The 16,235-nt window shown below is 46.0% G+C and overlaps 1 non-coding gene across 1 annotated transcript; it reads left to right on the top strand.

The window, feature by feature from the left end:
* The first annotated feature begins 3,046 nt into the window (after positions 1-3,046).
* On the top strand, positions 3,047-3,120 carry TRNAN-GUU (transfer RNA asparagine (anticodon GUU)). The gene has a single exon. It is a non-coding gene; the product is annotated as a tRNA-Asn (tRNA).
* The last annotated feature ends 13,115 nt before the right edge of the window (positions 3,121-16,235 follow it).

Here is a 16,235-nt window from a genome sequence, read left to right as displayed (position 1 = left end):
ATTCTTGTATTAGAACCAACACAGGGTTTCATCTTCTTGACATTGTCATTATTACATGGTCCTTGCACGACGGCAAACAGGGTATGGCATAAAGGCCAGAGCTGCAGACTTTGGAGGGGGGAGACCAGGTTCGAGCCTCCACATGGGCTCAATATCATGTGATTCTGGGCCAATCACTTAATCTCCTCGTGCTTACCACAAATAGATGTGTTCATATGTAATGTAACTGGTGCACATGTCATGTAAAGTGCTCCAATACTTTCGGATCGAGCCGTCTAACAAAATGGAATGAAGACCTTTGTGTGGTGCCTTTATTTTGCAGCTGTTGTGCTTGTTTAACGTTTATTTTATAGTTAGTTATTCCCCGTACAGGGTGGAGCAATTGAACATTTGGGCGATTATTGTTACTGTTAACTTGCGTGTAGGAAGCAGGCATCAATTTCAGATTCACAAGAAAACTGTGTTTATTATAGAAACACATACAAAGCTCTCCCAAGAAGGGGGGTAAAAGAGTAACTTTCAACATTGTGCACTCTATATATGTTAGTTGAACAACACAAACTGTTTATCTGTAAATACGGAGATCGATTAACTGATTATAACAAATCAGAAAGCGTTATACACTGATGTTGCAGCCATCAGAGATTGCCATTTGGAAACAAACTGTCTTGTGTTTAGGGGACGGCGAGTGCCACAATGGCGCCACATTTGTAGGTAAAGCGAGGCCCCGGGGATCTCCGACAGCCGGAGCTTGGTCGCAGTGCCATTGTCCGTGCCCTAATACAGTAACCTTTTCGACTCCGCAACGTGAGCCCTCCGCGGCGGTGCCAGCTTTCAATGGTTTCCGTTGGTTTCTGTCCTGGGGCGGCGCACGTGTAAGTTGATTCCAGGCACATGCAAAATACGATCATTGGCAAGAAGCGGCCCCTTGCTGCCATCGTGGCGCAGGCTTCAAGTCTGGACACTTGGCAAATTCTTACGGTGTAATATTACATATTGCATATCGATTGCGACTCGGGTGTTGGTTTTGGCTGTGCGCTTTGTAAGCTGAATAGTAATGCCACGAATGCACGGCTATTATGGAGTTTTGTAATGCCATGAATGCACGACTATTATGGAGTTTTGTCCCCATCGTCGTCTTGGTTGATACGCTCGGGTAACAGTCTGGTTACGTTGTTAAATTGTCACTATGACACTCAGTATGATACAGCCACGCATAATAATCTAATATCGTTGCTTACGTATGCTAATCGGATCCTCCAGGGCGTAGGCGTATTCGTGTTCTGATGAGCTGCGGCCCCAGAGGTTTTACCATTGTTGCGCGTGTAGTTTTGGCTGATGCAGCCTTCCATAGCGCCTAAGTCTTCGCCAGCCGGTCATACAGCTGGGGGAAGTGGATCTATCAACACCAGTCTTCCCGACGACGGTATAAGTCATCTTGGGGTAGCCTACACGTATTGCTGTCTGTCCGCGATAGTTGATCACACACGTATGCTATGTGCATTCTATAGCGTGCGTTGCCGCCAGGATACATTACTCCCAACTCACCTGGCCCACGGCATGTCCTGTCAGCAACAATGTACCGTCTCAGGTGTTTAAAGGTGAACACCCGGGTAAACCCGTTCTTTTATTTACGTGCTGCATCGTCAGCGTTAACTCGCAGCATAGTCATGGCAAGGGAGAGGCTATAAATCATCAAGGTGTCGGCAGCTTACAGGTCAAAGACACCCAATCAAATATTAATGAAGCATTCTAAATTTACAATGACTTATCCCAAGTATTACACTTGCATCGTCGGTACGACTATTGAATTGTATTATGACATAAAAACAATTCCGCAGCTCGTGGGCCTTGTTTGCATCGCGCACATTCCCAATACGTTGGGGAATCTCCGGGCGCATTTAATTAATGTTAACCCAAACTTTTGTCCATAAGTTGACAACTCGTATAATACTCCACAATACGTTACATTCTACGGCCCGGCTGCCTCAACAGTATATGTCTGCTGTAAATACCCGGTAGTAATAGCATGAATGAACAGTGAATGAGACTGCTCTAATGAACATTATGGGACTGCTCTAATGAACATTGAAGGAGACTGCTCAATATAACGAGAAAGGTTATTTGCGCGGGGCTCGTGGAGAGCAAACTTGGTACCAGCATGCAATATCATCTAACAAATTTTTCCCCCCAGGGTGGCTAGGGCCTGGTTAGAGATCCTGGGAGACAAATGGCATCGCCGTTTAGGTGGGATGGTAATGAATCCCAATTTCACGCTACGATGCCGGTATAGACAGGAGTCAACTCTGCAAAACACACGGTTTTGCGTGGGTCAATAAACTAATAGCACTATATTGAAAACTATTTGTGCTAGTCTGGTGGCATAACACACTAAGCGAAGTGGCTCAGTGGGGTTACCCAGTCTTGGAGGTGGCTTTTATCTAATGCCAGCTTTGAAACATCCTGGCACCTAACGGGGCTGACAAATTAAGGTAACGAATCGTAGCAAGGGATGTGTACATGACATTTCAGGCAGCTTATTGGTCTCCTAACTAAGAATAGAACCACTACTGACTCCGTCACACATCTGCTGTAATTTTAAGTTTCACAGTTCCAACGTTAACTCGGAGTGATTTTATGTATACATTGAGAATGCATCCATTTGTGGGGTGTGGGCTCTGGCGGTACATGCATGGCAGTGTGCAGTGGATTGAGCAGTGGATTGACACGAAGTGCTCAGTGACGGTATACGTGATGTAACAGATTATTCATTGGTTATATCCTGTTGCAGTAGCAGTGCACATATGGCTTAACAAAGTTGGAGGTGTGGTCATTTTGTAATACTGCTCCGAGCATGTGTGTTGCACATGAAATTGGAGGAAGTTTCATTTGACAAATGCCCCAAATACGATAAACAGACCCGTTACCTATAAAAGCTGCTAAATATCGCTTAAGGGCGCCATTCAGCTAACAATGTCATAATATGTCTAAAAACCGAAGCAATAATCCCGAAATTTCAGTTTTCCCATAAATCGGAGGGTTGTATGTCTCTGTGGCGCAATCGGTTAGCGCGTTCGGCTGTTAACCGAAAGGTTGGTGGTTCAAGCCCACCCAATGACGAAATGATTCGGAGGGCGTAATGTACGATACTGAGCACCTGGGGTGCATTACAGTTCAAACTCCGGCATCAGTTAATGCCTATGCAAGGTCGCCGAGTCGCCTTCTTTAAGCGTAAGGAATGGCGATGGTAACTAGCCCTGCGAGAATTGATACCTACCTTTGTTGCATAACCAAGGGCATGCAGTGTTTGGAAGGGGTCATCACCAATGCGGGTCTTCGATCCATTAGGTTATAAACCAATTTCAGGGGCAACTGTAGCGGTAGACCATTCCCTCAAGGGGGTCAACAGACCCAGGATGATTCATGAGGAGAAGGACTTGGGTTTCTTTAGGCAAGTACCAATATGAGAGGATAATCGAAGGGTACGATGACTAAGACAGGGAACACTTGGCTAGATTGGGAGTTGACATATTCCTCCTGGAAGTACAAGAGGCACAAAAAAGCGACGGGAAGTGGCTAGGTGGATGGGGGGCTCTGTCATCGACAGGGGCCTCCTCCAGAGCTGTGGCGGAGTTACAGGGCGATCTGGAAGCAGACGGGTACAGTAAGGGTACCTCTGCGGCAGAAGGGTACAGTAGGGGTACCTCTGCCTGGCACAGTAAGGGTGCCTGAGCCAAGGACCAGGAGCTGAAGGAGGTTGCGGGAAACCGCGACGGCGCCCCGTTAGTCCTTCGGGCAGTCGAGGGGGCTGAACCGACCGGGGCTGTGCCACACCGCTCTGCCCCGACAGGGGGGGGGGCGGGAGTATAACAAAGTTGGTAATGTGCTGCACCATCAGAGCATCGAATCGCCGTGCAAGATGGCTCCTTAGGCATGCGGGACAGCGAGGGGCTGCCTGCTTTGGATCGCCCGTAAGATGACCCACCTTAAACGTCATACGTGTGTTGTATGAAATAAACCTGCAGCAATTCTTTCCCATAAATATGTCTCCAGAGTTTCATTGGGGAGGAATTGTGTATATGTACAGGCGGGCGGGAGTGAATGGCGGTGTGGGCACTATGACCGCTGACCGCGTGACCCGCAGGGGAACATGGGCGGGACAGCACTTTAGTCCCACCCGGCAGAAACTCCAGCCGACACTGGTAGGGCGCCCCGCGTTCACCATTCACAGGCCAGGGGAGGGCCGTCAGGTGGGAGGGGCGAACTCGCTATATCTTCCACGGTGGCCAAGGCTCGGCCTCTCTCATCCCAGTCTCCCGCGGCTCAAGCGCTGTTCCCACCCTGAACCCTGACCCAGCAGCTTGAGCGGCGGCGCCAAGTAGTGGAATGTTGTAATGTTCTTCTTTGTGTTGCAGGCGGAGTTACAGGGTGATCTGGAAGCAGACGGGTACAGGAAGGGTACCTCTGCGGCAGAAGGGTACAGTAAGGGTACCTCTGCCTGGCACAGTAAGGGTGCCTGAGCCAAGGACCAAGAGCCGAAGGAGGTTCCGGGAAACCGCGACGGCGCCCCGTTAGTCCTTCGGGTGGGCGGGGGGCCTGAACCAACCGGGGGTGTGCCACACCGCTCTGCCCCGACAGGGGGGGGGCGGGGGCGGGAGTATAACGAAGTTGGTAATGTGCTGCACCGTCAGAGCATCGACTCGCCGTGCAAGATGGCTCCTTAGGCATGCGGGACAGCGAGGGGCTGCCTGCTTTGGATCGCCCGTAAGATGACCCACCTTAAACGTCATACGTGTGTTGTATGAAATAAACCTGCAGCAGTTCTTTCCCATAAATATGTCTCCAGAGTTTCATTGGGGAGGAATTGTGTATATGTACAGGCGGGCGGGAGTGAATGGCGGTGTGGGCACCATGTGCCAGTTCTAATCTCTTTTGGAGATTTTACATCAGTGTAAAGTGTTACTATCTCTGCTCAGTTATGCTACTTGAAGAGTCAAGAGACAGCAATAAGTGATGCCACAATCATACGATTTAAGATAACCCTGTAAAGAAAAAGGACTAAAAAAGCAAACAAATGTGAATGCATTTGTTTATGTGAGAACACTGTTTAGTCAAGGAGATAATGTAATGATAGTCATGGATGTAGGGCACTACTTTTCTCTGATTGCTTCTGTAAGATTATTAAAGAAAGAGTGGTTTTGCAGACTGAAGTTCCACTGACATTATCCTCATTAGTCCTCTCTCTGGCTGCCATTTCCTTAGCCTTTCACTTACGCCAATCCTGCACGCTCTTTATTTGCATACTGATCTTCATATGCAAATTACTTATTTTCCTTCTACTTGGATGGCTCTTTTGGCCAATTGCCAGGTCTCTGGTAGGAACGCCTGTGGACAAAATAATACCGCAGCCGGAATGTTGCCTAATGACTAGATGAGTCGACATCTAAAGTGGGGAACAGGCTTCGAGTCTCGGCAGGGACGCTCAACATCTTGTGATTCATGGCAAATCACGTAATATCTCAGTGCCTAACAACATTAATGTGGTCGTGTGTGAAGCAACTGATGCTCATATAAAGTGCTGCAATATCTTCCGCTCGAGTTTGTGCTATATAAAACAAAAAAACTCTCAATATTATAGTGTCTCTATAGTGCTACATTATATTTGACTTTCTTCTCTGTTTCGTGTACCTGTGGATATTTCTATTTCCCTTTTATAGCAACGCTCATGCAGTCCCATCACTTTTTCCACCTTACTTTACTGGTGCTATCCCTTAGGGCACGTATCCCCCTCCCATTCTAGAAGTCAAAGGGATTTATGTTGTGTGACGGAATCACATATGCATTTATAAGGCATGCCTTTACCATGCAGTCTTTACAACGCATATACCATAATCACCGCTGTCTTTACCACGCATACCTTTATCACAACCATACATAGGATTACATTAAAGTAAACATTGTCATGCATAGTTTTACCACTCCTGTGGTTACCACTCAAACCTTTACCATGCTTTATCTGCGAGGTAAAAATGACTTTTAAATGTAAAACAAATATTTACATGTTCAATCAAACGTATTAGAAATGCTCAGGAAAATACTTTTAGGAACATAAAAAGTACTATTGCGCTGCGGACATGTGTGCAAAAGTAAACATCACAATGCAAAACAATACAGAACATCACAACTGCAAGCAAACAAAATGCATACTTTTTCAATTTCTGCACAATGTGTAGCTCTGTCCCCAACCAAGGTGGTAGACAAAGTCTCTGAGAAAGGTCAAATACCTTACTAAAGATATAACAACAGGTGTCCACTATTTTGTGATCAGTGGTACGCTGCCTTCTCAAGTGACCACATGAAGGGGAAAAAGCAGGACTCATAGAGAGGCACTATTTAAAACACTGTCCTCTTGTTGTCAACTTGAGTAGAATTAGGAACGTTAGTGCACGTTAATGAACAAAATACATATTAAAGCTAAAGAATTGTATTTACATTTTTTTTTACTATTTTGAGAACTTATTAGTTACGGAGTGCCCCACCTGTAGCAACATTTTGATTTGTCAACTTGTAGAAAGTTGTCATAACTGTAAGTGAAAATAATTGAAAACAGTAAATCAAAACCTTGTAATGTATCACAAGAAATCTATTATTTTCCCAAATAAATCCTTTACTTGTGTCTGCGCTTGCCGCACAGTGTTTGTGTCTCTTTGTTGATCCTATGCAATGTGCCACGTTGTACCTCACCAGACCATGCAGTGCTGCATCTGTCTTGGGCTGAACGGAAACCCATTGGATAATTTCCTTTGAAGGGACATAAGAGGTTTAGTCCTCAGTAACTAACGGTTTCTGGAAGTGCAGGAATGGCACAGCTAGGACAGCAGCAGGTCATGGCTGAGAGATGTCAGCATCATTGCAAGGGTCAGCAGTGACATCGCTTATCCAGGTCAGGGTTGGGTAAAATCAGTGTTATCAGCTGTTTGATATCCCTGGCGTTGTCCTTTGCACAATATTGCACCCAATCCGTAAGTATGCATATAGTAAAGTGAGAGGGCTGTCTGTCAAGCAACACTCAAACTGAAGAGGCACTGAGCACTACTTTCACTATCTGCACAGAGCAGAGCTTGGTTCTTCAGCCATGTCCTATCTGTGTCCTCGTGGGGGGGGAAAGATATCAGTTTGGAGAAGGCCATGTGACCCCCCCCCCTGGATGTCCCCACCCCTCGTTTCATAAAGCCAGGAGAGTGCCAGAGAGAAAGGCCTCTGAGGGACATGTGAACACTGGAGAAATGTGTAAAAGGTAAACATGTGCTCCTGTCCTAGGGGTGCCAAACACTCCCGTGTGGAATCGTGGCACTTCCTGTGTGAGATCCGTGTACCCCCACGTACACACTCAGGGATGTTTTTTGGCCAAGGCCCAGGGTGCCAGTGAACAGAGGGGCGAAATAAACTGTATCATAAAGGTCCTGCATTCAGAAACGGCCCCTAACCTGGCTCCTGTGATTCACTTTAATAGTGTTTATCATGCTGCAGTCACTGGGCCTCATTTATAAGATATTGGCTCAGGGAAGCGCTGTAAGGAATCCTGCTGTGCTGCGCTATGTCTAAAGAAAAGGCCAGGAATGTGCCGAATCTATGAGATAAGGCTCATTCCTATCTTTTTTCCCTTTACTGACGCACACTGGGCTACCATGCACCAATACAGGCACACTTGCACCTGGGTGCAAGGCTGCCTGTATTGTAGGGGTGATTATTTTTGTGCAGGAAGGGACTCCTTCCTGCACAAAAACAATGACCTGAGGTGTTTTCCGCTGTCTATGTATGCTGCAGAATGCAGCCCACATAGAAAGGGGAAAAATTTGGGGAAATATGGATAATTCTCCTCGCTGCACCTCCCAAACGCCACCCCTGGGCCGGTGTTATAATCTGATGCATTCCCAGGCTTACAATTCCTCGTAAATCTGGTAATGATTCAGATTCCATGGATGTTGCTTGTGAACAAACACAGCAACCACAGCAACACCCATGGAACACCACTTTCACACAGTGTTCTGCAGCCACGGCTCGTGCAGGGCGTTACACCGGGCGGTGACGTCAGGCAGAGGAGGGGCAGGGTGGGGGGTTGTAAAATGCGGGAAATGGACAATGTCAGGTAAGTACCGGAAAAAAAAAATCGTTACCCGCGCTGCATCAAATTTGGTGATGCAGCGCGTGTAACAATTTTTTTTTTTCGGTACTTACCTGACATCGTCCATATCCCGCATTTTACAACCCCCCCACCCTGCCCCTCCTCTGCCTGATGTCACCGGCCGGTGTAACGCCCTGCACGAGCCGTGGCTGGTGTTCTGGTCAAAAGAGCCACATATGTACAAGGCTATAAAAAGCCACTCAAAGTTGCTCTGCGTGGCCTTGTAAATATGCACCACCGGAGCATCAATAAAAGTGATGTTCCGGCAACGCAAAAGTGCCTCTAGGGGCCTTGTAAATTGATGCCCCTTATTGTTTTAGCACCCTATCAACCCCCTATATTGTGCTCCCATCTGCCGTTCACCCCCTACACTCCTCCACTGCTACCACATATCAACACACCCTACACTCCCAAAAAACAACTTAGAATCAGTCTGAGCGTGTAATGTTATGGGTGATTAGGTGAGCTGGGAAGGTGCAGAGATGTGTGATCTGAGGCACGTTGCTGCTTTGATGTTGCGAGGCAAGGACTGACCTATGAAAACCATCTACGTTTTTTATTCACCAGCTGTAGTGAGGGCTGAACATTTCTGTCCACCCAGGATGCTATTGGAGTAAGGGCCGGCCCTGTGTGCACCAGCAGGGCAGCATCATAACACATGACGGACAAGCCACTCTCTTAAGATATGAATTTCATTATCTTCACTCTAAAATTGTCTTTGTTCTCCTCCTCAAAGACACAGACACAAACAGGCCCATTTGAAACTGAACTGCCTGAATCTAGCCCCAAATTAAACCTCACTTCTGAGCACCGACCAAGGGCTGGTGCAAAAGCACTTGAAAGACTCAGCTCTGAAAACTATCTGCAGCCAAGAAAAAAAATGAGAGATTGGAAGAAATTAATAGTTCTCAGGCTTTGCCTACCTGAAAAACTGTAACATTGCGTAGGTGGACCAAATTGACCAGAATGCACTTAGAGGGTTACTGGCTGAAGGGGGCTGGCAACACCAATTCTGTTTGAGTGCTGAGGTGGCTGGTGGACTCAATCCACATCTGTGACGGGGGTGAGTGCCTGAAAAGTTTCATTATTCCATTCATCATCTCCTTGTGTTTGCTTTGTTCACCCTAAGTTGGCAGGGTATGCCCAGAAGTGTGTCCCATGCTCACTTTGCCATGGATTCAAGTCAGCCCGTCTAATGAGGGGTGTTACCCCGAAAAGGGTCCCAGGTTGCTAGTTTCCAGTCCAGGGAAGACCTGGCTTGGCAGTTCAGGCTGGACTGTTCCCATAAGGAACAGGATCAAGACAGATTTGCATATGAGTGTCTGAAAAGTTTCAGCGCTCTGTCATTTCCTTGTGTTTGCTCTGTTTTGAGTGCAGCCACATGGAGGTTTTTATATATATACATATGTATGTATATATATATATAATACCTACTGGCGGTCGCCAGTAGGTAGTTATAGTTAGGATCGTTTTCCATAGGAAATCCGCAACATTCTATTGGGAATAACTTTGGCGCCGAATGAGGGATCTGCCTGTAATTTTCCTTAACTTTGCCTCGCTGCGCTCCGCTGCTTCCCTGAAAGTTTCAGGGGGATCCGTCAAGCGGGGGCCGAGATAAAAGGGGGGTCCCAAAACGTGTTTTCCCCATGTTAATTTCCATAGGGCGGTTGGACTCACTTTTAGCCCGAACGGCTGAATGGATTTCCACCAAACTTGGCCAAATTGTAGGGACTGGTACCCCGATGTGCCTTTGCTATGTCTCAAGATATATGCTTCAGTGGTTTTTACGAAAATTAACTTTGAAAAAATATATATTGGGCTACATTGGGCTATATATATGTTAGAGCCCAAATGTAGCCCAATGTAGCCCAATGTAGCCCAAAGATGGCCACCAGAGACAAAAAAAAAACCAAATGTAGCCCAAATATCAGCCAGATGTAGCCCAACTATAGCCCAATGACAGAATGTCCCAGAGTGTTCTAAAGAACAACTAGAACGCTAACAGTCTTACTTATGACAAAAGTATGGCACACCTGAAGTCATCTTGATTGGAATAAAGTGGTAACACTTAATACATTTAATTTGAAAAGGAACAAAAAGAGGGGTTTCATTTTGCCATAGAAATTTTATATATATATATATTCACTGAAAAAACCATAGGTTATAGACCATATATAGTTAGGAATTAGCATTTAAAAAACCTTATTTTACTCACACAAAACCATTGAAATTCCATATATAGTTAGTTGCACTAACTATATATCGCGCACCCGCAATCCACTGCTGATCATGTCACATATTACATCATTCATGACATGGTCAGTGACATCACTGATGACATCACTGATGACATCTCAAATGACATCACTGATGACATCACTGATGACAACATCCAGTGACTGTATGTTTCTGTAAAGTTAAAATATGTCTTACATATTGAAGAATGAGTGGATGTATAAGTGTCTGGATGAAGGATTTAGTAGGTGCGTGACTGACTGTATGAGTGAGTGATTAAATGTGTCTCACTGAATGCATGGGTTAGTGACTAAACTGTCTTAATTTGTGCATCATTATGTCTGTTGTTCTGTAAACTGCTGCATGTGTTGATCATTAGCTATACGAGAGGCTATATGTGTTATTAATTGGTTGCCCAAGTATTTCTATGGGAGATTGAGTTTGTGTGGGGGTGGCTGGAAGGTGTGTGACTCTATGCATAGATGTGTGAGCAGTTTATTCACTAGGTGTATGAGTTCAAGAGTGCATGTGGAAACAGCTACATGGGCAGTTGACTGTGTGCATGAGTGTATTGATGAGTGAATGGATATCTCAATGCTACATGTCATAGTAAGTACATATGTAAAACACAGTACATGTGAGAGTTGGCATATATAAATAACTGTGCATGAGAGCCACTGAATGAGTGAGTGGTTGTATCGATCATTGTGAACTTGTATCAGGGATTGTATAAGAGAGTAAATATGTGTTAGTATATGTTTCAATAAGTAAGGTGTGTTTAACTGTATAGTTGAAGAAATGGAGGTGAGATTGTTTCTTTGCATGACTGACTGGGTGTGTGAGTAACTCCATGGATGAGTGGCAGTGTGTGAGTGTCTGTATACACTGAGTGTATCTAAGGTTATATTAGAGTCTGAAGAGATTTATCGTATTAGCACAAGAATGATGTCAAATGAGATGTCATCAGTGATGTCATCAGTGATGTCATTTGAGATGTCATCAGTGATGTCATCAGTGATGTCACTGACCATGTCATGAATGATGTAATATGTGACATGATCAGCAGTGGATTGCGGGTGCGCGATATATAGTTAGTGCAACTAACTATATATGGAATTTCAATGGTTTTGTGTGAGTAAAATAAGGTTTTTTAAATGCTAATTCCTAACTATATATGGTCTATAACCTATGGTTTTTTCAGTGAATTTTCAAGGTTTTGTAAATGCTAATTCCTAACTATATATGGTCTATAACCTATGGTTTTTTCAGTGAATTTCAATGGTTTTTTAATAGCAAATATCATAAGCTGTCGAATGTCAAGTACGTGGTAAGTGAAAACATTTTCGTGTTTATGCACACTGATCTGCTTTAAATGGTGCCCCCCCCCTCATTTCTATTAGGAGTACTCTCTCTTTGCAGATAGTGAAAGGTAGTTAACGCAGGCCTTTGCCCCCGTTGTAATCCGTCGTGCCTGCTTCTCTCTCCATTTGATTGATTGTTATCCAAGTATTTACTGTTTTAGAATTAGTTCTCTTTGGTTCATTCTCTATTTACAAACAAACACAGAGTCGCAATACTCTGTTTAGTCTTTGCAGATAACGAAAAATCGTGTAAAAAAAAAGAAAAGGAATCGAGCAAAATCAGTAGGCCACTAATGGGATCTCTTTTTGACCTCGCTAAAATAGAAACATTAGGAACAACCCCTCATTACAAATACAAAACTAGTGAGATGAACTGAACTCCACACAATGATGGCTGCAAAACAGCTCGGCTCCGCCACCCACCCCGCCCAAAATAACGATAAAGAACGGCTGCCATGATTGGTTGCGGAATGACCACGACGGAGCTACGAAATGGTGCTGCTCTCATGCTAACCCCAGCTTCAGTCTGAAACATCCAGAAACACTGTAGACTACCAATTCGATCAGTTCCGGTAGCGCCCCAATGTAACCCGGTAGAGAAGAACTAGCCCTCCCCTCTTTGACTGATGGTTCTTGTTGCCTGTCCCTTCTGTTGTCATTTAACAGAACTATTTAGCCTGCTGAAAGGGGTTGTGTTCCGACCGCTGGTTGGTGGAGACATTTTGACTATATTCTGTACCTGCGTTGTCGCGTAATGCGTCATATGACGCGCCGCGTTAGCGCATCCGGAAGTCATCCGGGGCGCGCAGCGCGTAACGTAAGCATAACAAGTCATGTGACTTGTTAATAAAACTTTTCATTGGTTCATTTTACTTTTCTTATTGTAATGATGAAAGGCTTAGTCATATGACCTAAAAATTACGCTTTTCATTACTTCCGAACATTATTTTTTCTTAAATATATGTTATAATGTTCCAGGCTAATGTACTTTCCCGGAAATTTTACAACTGTCCTGCAAGTAAAATATATTCTTTTTTCGAGAAAAAGAGCGTTTCTTCGTCCCATGACGGAGCCGTTGAGCAAAAGAGGGTCGACCTGCTGTCTTAGTCGCCGATACGCCTGAATATGAGATTCTTATCGATCACTTTATGTTGCAGGAATAGAAAACACAACAGCCCTTGACCATTTATCTTTACTGCGTTCCTTCGTATTATACCTTTTACCCTTCATGTAATTGGTCTGCTTTATTTCACTTGCCTTTTAATGATTCTAAAACAGTCACTATTATTAAAAACTTTACCAATGTATATACTACTACCATGTTTTCTTTTAAAAACCTTTATTGTGAAAATTTCATTATACAAATACGAGCCTATAACCACGTGGGCCTGCCACAGAGCAAACTGTAATCGTATATGATGAGTAGACATTTACACTGTAGAGGAACGTAACGGGCGGGCCATTAGGTTGCAAGAACTAAGGTGTCTAACAGTTACGGAATCGGTGGACGTACATTTTATAATTAAAATACGACAGGGCCAGTTACAATAAAATTATCTAGATATACATTTGCGGGCAAGTACCATGGGTGACGTTAATTCGAACTTTTAATAGTACAGTAATCAATAACACATCAGAACTTAATATCAATAGGGATGTCGAAATATTCAATCAATTCTCGTCCCCGCCCGCCATGTGCTTCAAAACTGCATACGTATCTCGTGATTTCAAGGTTCTGCAACCAGTACACAACAAGGAGTTACGAGTCCCATTTATTCCGGCGCCATTTTGGGCGAGGACGGGCAGGTCCAGGATATAGTCAAAATGTCTCTACCAACCATCGACTATGATGATGTTCATATGCTGTATTTATTAGAGTAACACTCATCTGTCCACATGAAATTAATTTGCCACAATCTAAACATGTCATTTTAATCTTTCCAAAGTTCTTCTAAATATTTGGGACCGTTTCCCTTGCCTCTGAAGCTCTCAGTGCCACTTCTTTGATGAATGTACTAGCAGGTCAGGGGTTCTCCTCCAAATCTCTCTTTTATGCAGCACTATAATTAATTGGTGCCACCTCTCCATATGACGATGCATGGTATAGTTACCACAACTATATTTTTTTTCGGTTCCTCTGGAGAGTTCATCGTGGCAGATGAAGCATGTAACGTACCGGGCATTTACCTTTTTTTGCATGTACAGGAAAGGAAAAAAAAATCGAGCGTCCGAGTTCTAAGGTGTCCCAGGGCCATTTTAGTGGACCAGGCCCAAATCCAAAGAACAGCCATCTCACAGGCTAATGGGGCGACCCACGCCGACTTTCAGCATTGTAGAATGACCACACCAGTACAGCAACTTGCTAGACATCACCTCGGTGCCATCCAGATCTCGGCGCCCCACTGCAGATGAAGTGCCTCTCAACTATGAAACCACCACGGTGACATCCGGATCTTGGCGCGTTGTGCTGCCTTCGGCCTATTCGCACATCGGTCCGCTACTGACGCCATCTCACAGGCTAATGGGGCGACCCACGCCGAGTTTCAGCATTGTAGGATGACCACACCAGTACAGCAACTTGCTAGACATCACCTCGGTGCCATCCGAATCTTGGCATCTCAATGCCTAGTGGTATCTTCCATACAAAAAATATTGTTACGCTGCCTTTGGCCCCATTCGCACATCAGTCCGCAACTTAGACATCACCTCGGTGCCATCCGGATCTTGGCATCTCAGCGCCTTGTGGTGTCAGTCAGAAAATATTGTTGCGCTGCCTTTGGCCCCATTCGCACATCGGTCCGCTACTGACGCCATCTCACAGGCCAACGGGGCGCCCCACGCCGACTTTCAACATTGTAGGATGGCCACAGAAGTGCGACAACTTACTAGACACCACCTCGGTGCCATCCGGATCTTGGCGCGTTGTGCTGCCTTCGGCCTATTCGCACATCGGTCCGCTACTGACGCCATCTCACAGGCCAACGGGGCGCCCCACGCCGACTTTCAGCATTGTTGGATGGCCACACCAGTGCGGCAACTTACTAGACACCACCTCGGTGCCATCCGGATCTTGGCGCGTAGTGAAGCTGCAGCAGCTGCAAATAAGCTTCAGACAGTGTTACAACCGCTGCTCAGAACTCTCAACTATGACACCACCTCGGTGCCATCCGGATCTTGGCGCATTGTGCTGCCTTCGGCCTATTCGCACATCGGTCCGCTGCTGACGCCATCTCACAGGCCAACGGGGCGCCCCACGCCGACTTTCAGCATTGTTGGATGGCCACACCAGTGCGGCAACTTACTAGACACCACCTCGGTGCCATCCGGATCTTGGCGCGTTGTGCTGCCTTCGGCCTATTCGCACATCGGTCCGCTACTGACGCAAACTCACAGGCCAACGGGGCGCCCCACGCCGACTTTCAGCATTGTAGGATGGCCACACCAGTGCTGCAACTTGCTGGACACCACCTCGGTGCCATCCGGATCTTGGCGCGTTGTATTGCCTTTGGCCTATTCGCACATCGGTCCGCTACTGACGCCGCCTCACGTGCCAACGTATTTTCTCCGCATTTTATACCCTATGCCGCATAACAGGCCATGTGACTTGTTTATAAAACTTTTCATTGGTTCATTTTACTTTTGGTTTCCTAATGATGGAAGGCTTGATCATATGACCTAAAAACAACACTTTTCATTGGATGAAAACTTTTTTTTTTTCCCAAACGATGAAAGCCCCACCTTGTTTCTGGATGTTTCAGACTAAACTGGCGTCAGCATGAGAGCACCACCATCTCGTAGCTCCATCGTGGTCATTCCGCGAGCAATCATGGCAGCCGCTCCCCACCAGAAGCCTGCAGGAGTCGGGGCCCCCAAAACTTTTGATGAATTCTCAAGGCGGAGGGGACGCTTTCGAGAATGGGGTCCAAGACCTAGCAGACAAGCGTCCGATTTCCAAGGTGTCCCAGGGCCATTTCAGTGGACCAGGCCCAAAAAGGAAAGAGCCTGCCGCCATTTTGAGAGTCCTGTGACAGCCGCCTATCGCTGCACCGCAAGAGTGGGCGCAACTCAGCTGAATTGCGGCTTTTGACACAGTGGACCAAAAACGGACGGAATGGCAACTGAAACGGTAAAGGGGCGCCCCACTACAACAGATGACACTCCACCTGGAGAGGCCCGTTCACGCCGCCTCCCCCGGGGCGCCCCACGCCGTTATTCGGAGCAGCATTGTAGGATACCAAAACCAGTGCGGCAACTTACTGGACATCACCTTGGTGCCATCGTTCTGCTGCCTTGGAACTATTCGCACAACAGTTTGCTACTGATGACCCACCCCCCGCGACGCCCCACGCCGTTATTTGCTGGGTGGCAACTTACTAGACATCACTTTCGTGTCATCTAGATTTCGGCGCGTTCTGCTGCCTTGGAACTATTCGCACAACAGTTTGCTACTGATG

Source organism: Lissotriton helveticus, chromosome 3_1 (genome assembly GCF_964261635.1).
Source record: "Lissotriton helveticus chromosome 3_1, aLisHel1.1, whole genome shotgun sequence".
Taxonomy (NCBI): Eukaryota; Metazoa; Chordata; class Amphibia; order Caudata; family Salamandridae; genus Lissotriton; species Lissotriton helveticus.
Note: the sequence above shows the minus strand (reverse complement) of the source record. Positions and strands in the feature narration are given on the sequence as shown.